Raw genomic sequence first — 9565 nt, forward strand, 5'->3', positions numbered from 1 at the left:
GGGCCTGAGCACGTGATCGGGCAGAGTGACCTCATGCGGGGACAGTTTGGGGTGCTGACAAACTCTCCCTGAAGGCACGCTGAGGAATGGAGGGCGGGGGTTCAGTCAGTTCTGTGTTATCAGGACTCTTCGATTAAACTTGGCCCTGTTACTTAGGACGTCCCCCAGCTGTTTATTTGGACGCAAGGTGTTCACAGCTCAAGTAAAATGTACAAACGCAGCTTCAGAAACGCCTGCCAACTTTGTTGTTCCCTTCCACGCCCTTCCAATATAGAAAATCGCAGCCACATCCGGTATGTTCTAAAAACCTGGTCCTGCTCATTTCCCCACACAAACTTTGAATGTGAAGATGCAGTAGCTTGGAAGTGTTGAAGGACTCCAAAAATCACAGACCATGGAGTTGGATCAGGAGCTGAGATTAGGGAATGCAGATACTATGTCCATTTTTCCCGTTGGACATATCTCCATTGTAGTATCCCCACCAGGCATGCCTCGTTTGTAAGAGACAGTTGAATATAACCAGAAGCTGAAACTAAACTCATTCTCATTCCCAGTCCCGTTAATCTGTCTACAAGACTCCCCACCAGACCTGAGGAATTCACTGGATAAAGGAGAAATGCTTAGAAAACATAACGGGAAAAGATTGGTTGTAAATTTTAACTTGTGATTCTATCCAGCTAGTGCTCATAGCAGAACCAAACCAGCTGAAACTTGAAACTGGCTGCCCCCTGAACTCAGAGCTGATTGAAAACAATAAACCTCAGTCAGGACCGTCCTCACGATTTCTTCCATACCCATGAATCACTTGAACTACTGTCCATTAGTTAATATTTTGTACCAGTCTTAAATAAAGGATACAACTCGAACTTCATATTCCTATAGTAAATTTAAAATCAGTATCACTTGCCCACAGAAAGTAGCTGTAAAATAAGGCTGGGAGGTAGCTCATGCCTGTGTAATCCCAACACTTGGGGAGGCCAAGGCAGGAGTTGTGCTAAAGTGGAGTTCAAGACCAGCCTGGGCAATATAGAAGAGGCCCCGTCTACAAAAAAAAAAATTTTTTTTTTAATTAGCTGGGTGTAGTGGCTTGCATCTGTAGTCCCAGCTACTCAGGAGGCTGAGGCAACAGGATCGCCTGAGCCCAGGAATCTGAGGTTACAGGGAGCTATGATTAGGCTACTGCACTCTAGCGTGGGAGACAGAGCTAAAAAGATGATTGATTAATTAATTAATTAATCAAATACAAGGAAATTAAAGAGATTATTAAATTATACCAAAATAATGTTGTTCAAAGGTTCTGAGCCTGGAAACTGACCTCTCTTAAAAAGAGAAATTAACATATGTTAGAGAGGTAATAAGGCATAAATCTTCCAAACTGAAGCTTTCTCTTGACAGAATGAGGGTTGAAAAGCATTTTTTTCATTTTCAATGTTATTTAATGCTGTATTTCTATACTAACTAAAAATCACTTTTTTTTTTTTTTTTGGAGACAGGGACTTGCTCTGTCGCCTGGGGTAGAGTACAGTGGCACCATCATAGCTCACAGCAACCTCAAACTCCTGGGCTGAAGCAATCCTCCTGTATCAGCCTCCCAAGTAGCTGGGACTACAGGTGTGTGTCACCATGTCCAGCTAATTTTTCTATTTTTTTTGTAAAGACAGGGTTGCTCTTGCTCAGGCTGGTCTCGAATTCCTGCCTTGTCCTTCCAAAGTACTAGGATTACAGGCATGAGTCTCTGCGCCTGGCCTAAAATTATTTTTCATATCACCAGTGGCACATATCCCACCCTTTAGTATATATGAAATGTAATAGATCAACATTGCTGACACACATAACAATATGCAAATCCTGACTCTGCTACTTATCGAATTTGATTTTGGATGCTTAATTTCTCCATGCTTCAGTTATTTATATGGAAAATGGAAATAATATCTATTTTATATGTGTATATATTATATAATAATATCGTAGTGTTGTGGAAAGGATTAAAAAAGATAACTTGATAAAAAGGGCTTGGCCCATAATAGGCATTCAGTTAATGTCTCCTCTATCACCATTCTTCAAGTCCTAAAACTTCCTTTTCCTTTTCCACATCCCTCTACCCCTTTGTGATAGCCAGTCTTCAAGATGGCTCCTGATGATCCCTCCCTCCTGGTAGTCACTCTGTCGTATAGTCCCCTTGTAGAACAGGAAGGAGAGCAGGAGTGACTCCATGACAGATTAGACCTCCTGGAATAGGCCTAAGTTTCGGTTTCCCTGATGCGGGTCCTCCCTTTCCCCCCGGAATGCCGCTGATAACAACTAAAAGGTCCCGGGACTTGGAACCAACCAATCAGGAGCCAACACGATCAGCCACTTTTGAAGGAGCAAATGAACTAAGGGAGGGAGGGGGATGGTGTGCCTGCCGTATGTAACCTACTGAAAAGTATAAAAGCTTAGTTTTTACCCTAGGGCGGGGTCCTGGTTCGTGGAGAGGCCACTGCGTTGGTGCTCTGGGACTTGGACCCTAGCTCGAGCTAGCCAATAAACTCCTTTGCCTTTTGCAGCCTCGGTGACTGCCTCTCTGTTCCTGGGGCCGAGGGGAACCAGTTCTAACACTCTCCCACACTGAATCAGGGTTTGTCTGTGTGACCAATAGAATATGGCAGAAGTGATGGTATGTCACTTCTAATGCTAAATCATAAAAGACATCATGGCTGCTGCTTTGCCTTCTCTGTCTCAGATCACTGGCTCTTGGGACAGCCAGCTGCCATGTCATGAGGAGAGAGAGGCCCACATGATGAAGATCTGAAGTCTCTTGCCAACAGCCAAGGGGGAACTATGGCCTCTTGCTGATAGCCACGTGAGTTATCTTGGAAGTGGATCCTCCAGCCCCAGTCAAGTCCCTAGATGACGGTAACCTCATGAAAGACCCTGTACCAGAACGACCCAATAAGCCTCTTCTGAATTCCTGACCCACAAAAATTGTGAGATAAATATTTGTTGTTTTAAGCTACTAAGTTTTGTTTTGTTATATAACAATAGATAAATAATACAACTTTCCACCCACAGCCTAATCTACTCCTTTATAGACCTCTGAGGAAGATTCAGACTTAGAATGAAAAGACCAGTCCTTTCTGGCTGTATCCTTTCCGTCTCCCCATTGTGGTATGAGAGTGGGGCGTTAAGATGAAAACTCGGAGGTGTCTTTCTTTTCTCCATTCTGCCCAAGCAGTGGCTTCACCACACCTATGCTCAATTCAGGGTCTTGATTCTCAGTGACCTAAAGGACTATGGGAAGGAAGAAGGAAAGACTGAACTGTTTGAAATCTCTGAACTATAGGAGGCTGAGATGAAGGAATTAGGAGAGACCCTGGAAAACTGTAGGATACAGGCCTTCAAGGCAGGGAGCTTAAAGCTTAGAAGGAGGTTGGTCTCAGTGTGGGATGGACTGAGGTGACAGGAAAGAGCCATTAGGGAGAGTAGCATGTACCCCAGAAAGAGGTGAGAAAGAAAAACACATCCACCAGCCTGGTGCAGTGGCTCATGCCTGTAATCCTAGTACTCTGAGAGGCTGAGGCGGGAGGATCCCTTGAGTCCAGGAGTTTGAGGTTGCTGTGAGCTAGACTGCTGACAGAGCAAGACTCTGTCTCAAAAAAAAAAAAAGAAAAGAAAAGACCTTCATTTAAGCTGAACACAGGCGGGGCGCGGTGGCTCACGCCTGTAATCCTAGCACTGTGGTAGGCCAAGGCGGGTGGATCACTCAAGGTCAGGAGTTTGAGACCAGCCTGAACAAGAGCAAGACCCTGTCTCTACTAAAAATAGAAAGAAATTAGCCAAACAACTAAAAATATATAGAAAAAAATTAGCCAGGCATGGTGGCACATGCCTGTAATCCCAGCTACTTGGGAGGCTGAGGCAGGAGGATCGCTTAAGCCCAGGAGTCTGAGGTTGCTGTGAGCTAGGCTGACGCCACGGCACTCTAGCCCGGGCAACAGAGCAAGACTCTGTCTCCAAAAAAAAAATAAAAGAAATAAAATAGTAAGTTCAGCACAAGCCTGGGCAACATAGTGAGACCCTTTCTCTTAAAAAATAAAAAGAAAAATAGCCAGTGCAAAAAAATAATAATTAAAAAAATAGCCAGTGCAGTGGCACTCCCTGCTACTTGGAAGACTAAGATGGGAGGATCACTTGAGGCCAGGAGTTTGAGACCAGCCTGGGTGATATATAGTGAGACCCTGTCTTGCATAAAGAAATACATAAGCAAGCAAGTGCAGCGTTGAGAGTTCAGGAATAAATTAGAGATAATGAGGGACCCAAGGCTCTGAAGCAGAGAAACAGGTGAGGCAGAGGATTTAGGGACCTCAGATACAAAGTGAGAAGATGAGGAAACTGGACTTGAATGGTGCGAACATCATCTGTAGACCGACAGGTATCACCAGCAACAGTCTGACCACAATTTATAAGAATTTGGGCTGTCTTCCCAACTCCAGGTTCCCAGTGGTGCCAAGCCATATGGGTAGGTACACTTGCATGTAGAAAGCACACAGAACTAGCCCAGTGGGGAAAACTGAGCCAACTAGAGAGGTGAGTAAAACAGTGTGGGATGAGGAAACAAGTTGTCTTTGGTACCCGCTACCTCTTTATCAACTCCAACAGCTCAGATGGATGAAAGAGTAGAATAGTCCTTTAACCAGTCTCCTCTTATCAACCCACGCTACCCTACCCCCATGCCCAAGAGTCTATTTCCAATTCTGTCAGAACCCAGCCTGTTTGCCACATTTCCAGCCTAATTTTTCCAGGAGTTGCCATTAGAGATTCACTCATTCTTTCAATAAATATTCATTGTGCACCAACTATGTGGCAGCTACAATCCTGTACCACATACAGATGTTGTGGTCAGTGATGGACTGCATATACAATGGTGGTCCCATAAGATTTAATGGATCTGCCCTATACAGGTGTACCATTTTTTATCTTTCGTACCATATTTTTGCTGTACCTTTTCTGTTTGGATATGTTTAGATACACAAATACTTACCATTGTGTTATAATTGCCTGCAGTATTCAGTACAGTAACATGCTGTACAATAGACCATAGCATAAAGCCTAGGTATGTAGTAGGCTATACCATCTAGGTTTGTGTAAGTGTACTCTATGATATTCATACAATGACAAAATCACCTAACAGTGTATTTCACAGAATGTATCCCCATCATTAAGCAACACATGATTGAACTGTATTAGGCACTGGGTATACAGTGATGAATGAAACACATATCTTTGTACTTGTGGAGCATATAGTATAAAAAGGAAAAAGCTGTCTCAGACATTTTCTCTCCCTCTCTTCCCTCTCTAATATACATATATTTATGTATATCTGTGTGCATATATGCAAATTTATTGCGATAATTGCTTTAAGGGAAAAGAACAGGTCCAATGCAAGAATGATATTCAGATATTTCACAGCATAAGCACTGATCCATGAAAACAGATGTCATTGTGATTTGAATGATGACTCTCTGTGAACAATTCTACCTGTTCTGGTATGAAGTAACTGAATAGTACTGCTGGTTCTGTGAAAGGAGTATACCTGCAGACTCTGTAGATTTTGTTTTGATTAGGTAGGTGAAGGAAGTAATATTTGAGCTGAGGCAAAAAGATGAAGAATTAACCAGGCCAAGGAGGGAGGGACAGGGAGAACATTTTAGGAGGGAATGTTTGAAGGCCCTCAGGCCGTGTTCCCTCAGGTCATCCCATCAAGAGCCACAAGGTTAATGGGTAGGTATAGGCAAGTAACTAATGCCTCCAGAGCAGGGTAGTGTGAAACTAGGTCAGAGTGGTGGGTAGGGCAATGACAAGATCCAAGTTACTACTGCTAATACAATAACCAGCTAACATTAGGTAAGTTCTTATTAGGTACATTCAGTGTACATTTCTTGTTTGAGCCTTACAATGACCTTTTGAGGTGTCATTATCCCCCTCCTATCAATCCAGAAACCTTAGCACAGGCAGGGTTAGTAACTCTCCCAAGGAAACTCAAACAATAAGGGGTGGGGCTGGGAGTCTAACCAGGCCTCCGCTCTTCATAAATAGGAAGTTTTGAAAAGATCACTTTGCCGGTAGAGAATGGATTAGAGCAGATGAATGGAGATGGGGAGATCAGACAGGCAGCTATCACAGGCACCAGGGATGCTAGGCCTCATTTGGTAACAGATAACTGAAATTCGGTTCAGACTGATTTGGACAAAAACAGGAATTTGTTGACTTATACAACTAAATGAGGGGACGGACTGGGATGTGGCTGACTGTAGGGAAAACTGAAACCAGTGAGCGTGGAGTGTTGCCATGTCTCTTATCTTAGCTTTATTTTCTCAGATCCAGATTCCTTGACGTGACAGGAAATGGTCGCCAGTGGTACCTGCCCTCACATCTCACAGCTTGTCCATGAGAGAGGGGCTGAATCTTTTCCTTTACTTTCAGTTTTTAAAAATCCCAGGACAGGGTTCTGATGGATGAGGCTCCCTTGTGTTGGGACGGAAGGTGTGGGGCAAGACATAATGAGAACAGAATCATGTGATTAGTATGGGAGAAGAATAGGTTTATCAAAGAAAGAAGTGCATCCCAAAACAAGGAAGATGCTAGACAGATAAAGCAAAAGATGTCCATTACATCAAAGAAAACAACATAGCCACTTGAACTGAGATGGTGACAGCAGAAATGGCAAAAGTGTGCGGCTTCAAAATATGTTTTGGAGATTCAGTGAGAGATTGGATGAGGGGATCATAGAGAGGAAAATATTACTTATTCTTGGGTTCATTAATTTCTTCATTAAATATTAACTGTATACCCATTATGTGTCAGACATTATTCTAGTCACTGTGTATGCAATGGTACACAAAACAGACACGGTCTCTGACCTCATGAAATTAACACTTTAGTGGAAGAGACTGACAATACATAAGTAAACAAACCAATCAATATATAATTACAACTTGTGTTAAGTGTTAAGAGAAACAAAATGTAAGGATTAATAATGGGAGAGAACCACTTCTGGGGTAACATTTAAACTGAGACCGAGAGCCAATTATAGGAAAAGCAGAAGAGGGTTCTAGCAGTGCAGTTAAATCCCTAACATCCCTAACATTCATCCTCCTTTATCAAAGAAGAGCTGTGCAGTTTTAAGACATTCTCCTCCTCCTTCCTATACTCTAAGGGTGGTCTTATATGGCTAATTCAATCAAAGTAAGCTAATCTTTTTTTAAGTATTAATTGGTTTAGGGACCCAGGCCTAAGCCAATTATTTCCTGGTATTCACCTGGTGAGTTATTGGTTCAAGAGTGAGCATGTGATCTAAATTGGCCTGATCAGATGAAAGGGAAGGACTTTTGTTCCATTGCTAGGGGAGCGACAATGCTGTCTCCCACTGACATGAACAGGAAGCATATAGCCCCTACTGCTCATGGCACTCTAGTCTTTGACCTAGAAGGGAGCTAGCCTTAAGTTGAAGCAAAATGAGTGGCAGAAGGAATCTTGGTCCTTGGTGATGCTCTTGGACCACTGGATTCATCACCTTTTTTTTTTTTTTTTTGGAGACATAGTATCACTCTGTCCATGGGGCTAGAGTGCCAGGGTGTCAGCCTAGCTCACAGCAACCTCAGACTCTTGGGCTCAAGCGATCCTCCTGCCTCAGCCTCCCAAGTAGCTGGGACTTGGTAGAGACAGGGGTCTCGTTCTTGCTCAGGCTGGTCTCAAACTCCAGACCTCAAGCTATCCTTCCACCTCGGCCTCTCAGAGTGCTAAGATCCAGGCATGAGCCACAGCACAGGGCCTGGATTCATTAACTTTAACATTTGTTCTACTCTGAGCCTCCTGCTATGGGGACCACCATATTTTTTGTTTAAGATGTCTTGAATAAGGTTTTCTGTTACTTCAGCCAAATACATTTTAATCAAACACAGACAAGAGGAACAGCATGTACCAAGGCCCTGAGGTAGGAAAAAGTTGGATAATTAGATGAATTTAGGGGTCATGAAATGAAATGGTCCAGTCAGATTATCTTAAAGTGCAACCAACCCTCTCCCTGCATACCAAGCTTCCAACCAACTTTTTATTGTCTTACTTGTAGAGATGAGTGTAGGACCAAGGATCACCAAGTATTGGAGAAAACACTTAACATAAAAATAGACCCAAACAAAACAGAAACAGAGAAGAAGATCTCAGAGGATACAGAAACCATTAATTTCAGGAACAGAAGAAAATGGGGGGAAGGTTTAGTATCCTTAGAGATGAGGAGATGAAGAGGATATTAAACAATAACAGGAGGGTTGTAAAAAAGAAATGTTCAGAGAATGAATTCTTTTTTTTTTTTTTTTTTTGTTGAGACAGAGTCTCACTTTGTTACCCAGGCTACAGTGAGTGCCGTGGCGTCAGCTTACCTCACAGTAATCTCAGACTCCTGGGCTTAAGCGATCCTACTGCCTCAGCCTCCCGAGTAACTGGGACTACAGGCATGCGCCACTATGCCCGGCTAATTTTTTCTATATAGATTTTTAGTTGTTCATATAATGTCTTTCTATTTTTAGTAGAGATGGGGTCTCGCTCTTGCTCAGGCTGGTCTCGAACTCCTGACCTCGAGCGATCCACCCGCCTCGGCCTCCCAGAGTGCTAGGATTACAGGCGTGAGCCACCGTGCCCGGCCAGAGAATGAATTCTTGGAAATTAAAAATATAGTAGGTGAAATAACAAAATCAATAGAAGGGTTGGAAGACAAAAATTGAAGAAATACTCCAGAAAATAGACAAAAAGGAAATGATAAATAATAGGAAAAGAAAATAAGAAAATTAGAGAATCAATTAAGAAGGGCTAACATCTGAATTATATGAGTTTCAGAATGAAAAGAAAGTGAGACAAAAATGGAGGAAGCCCATTGAGTGCCCAGCACAAGGAATGAGAAAAGATCTACATCACCACACAGCCGAACTGGAGTCAGAGAAGACCCTAAAGGCTTCCAAGATACAAAATAGATTGCAAACATAGCCAGGCGTGGTGACACGTGCCTGTAGTCCCAGCTACTCTGTAGGCTGAGACGGGAGGATCACTTGAGCCCAGGAGCACAAGAGTACGATGGGCTCTGATCAAGCCTGTGAGTAGCCAATGCACTCCAGCCTGCACATCATAAAGAGACCATGTTTCTTAAAAAAATATTTTTTAATAGCTAAATCAAATAAAATCTCAATGACTCCCTGTTTAAAAAAAGAAAAATCACATACAAAGAATGAAGAATCAGAATCACTTCAGACTTGTCAGCAGCAACACTGGAAGCCGGAAGACAATGTTAGCAAATACCTGAAGAAAAATAATTAACCTTGGCCGGGCGCGGTGGCTCATGCCTGTAATCCTAGCACTCTGGGAGGCCAAGGCGGGTGGATCGCTCGAGGTCAGGAGTTCGAGACCAGCCTGAGCAAGAGTGAGACCCCGTCTCTACTAAAAATAGAAAGAAATTATATGGACAACTAAAATATATATATACAAAAAATTAGCCGGGCATGGTGGCACATGTCTGTAGTCCCAGCCACTCGGGAGG

The sequence above is a fragment of the Eulemur rufifrons genome, chromosome 2, assembly GCF_041146395.1.
Source record: "Eulemur rufifrons isolate Redbay chromosome 2, OSU_ERuf_1, whole genome shotgun sequence".
Taxonomy (NCBI): Eukaryota; Metazoa; Chordata; class Mammalia; order Primates; family Lemuridae; genus Eulemur; species Eulemur rufifrons.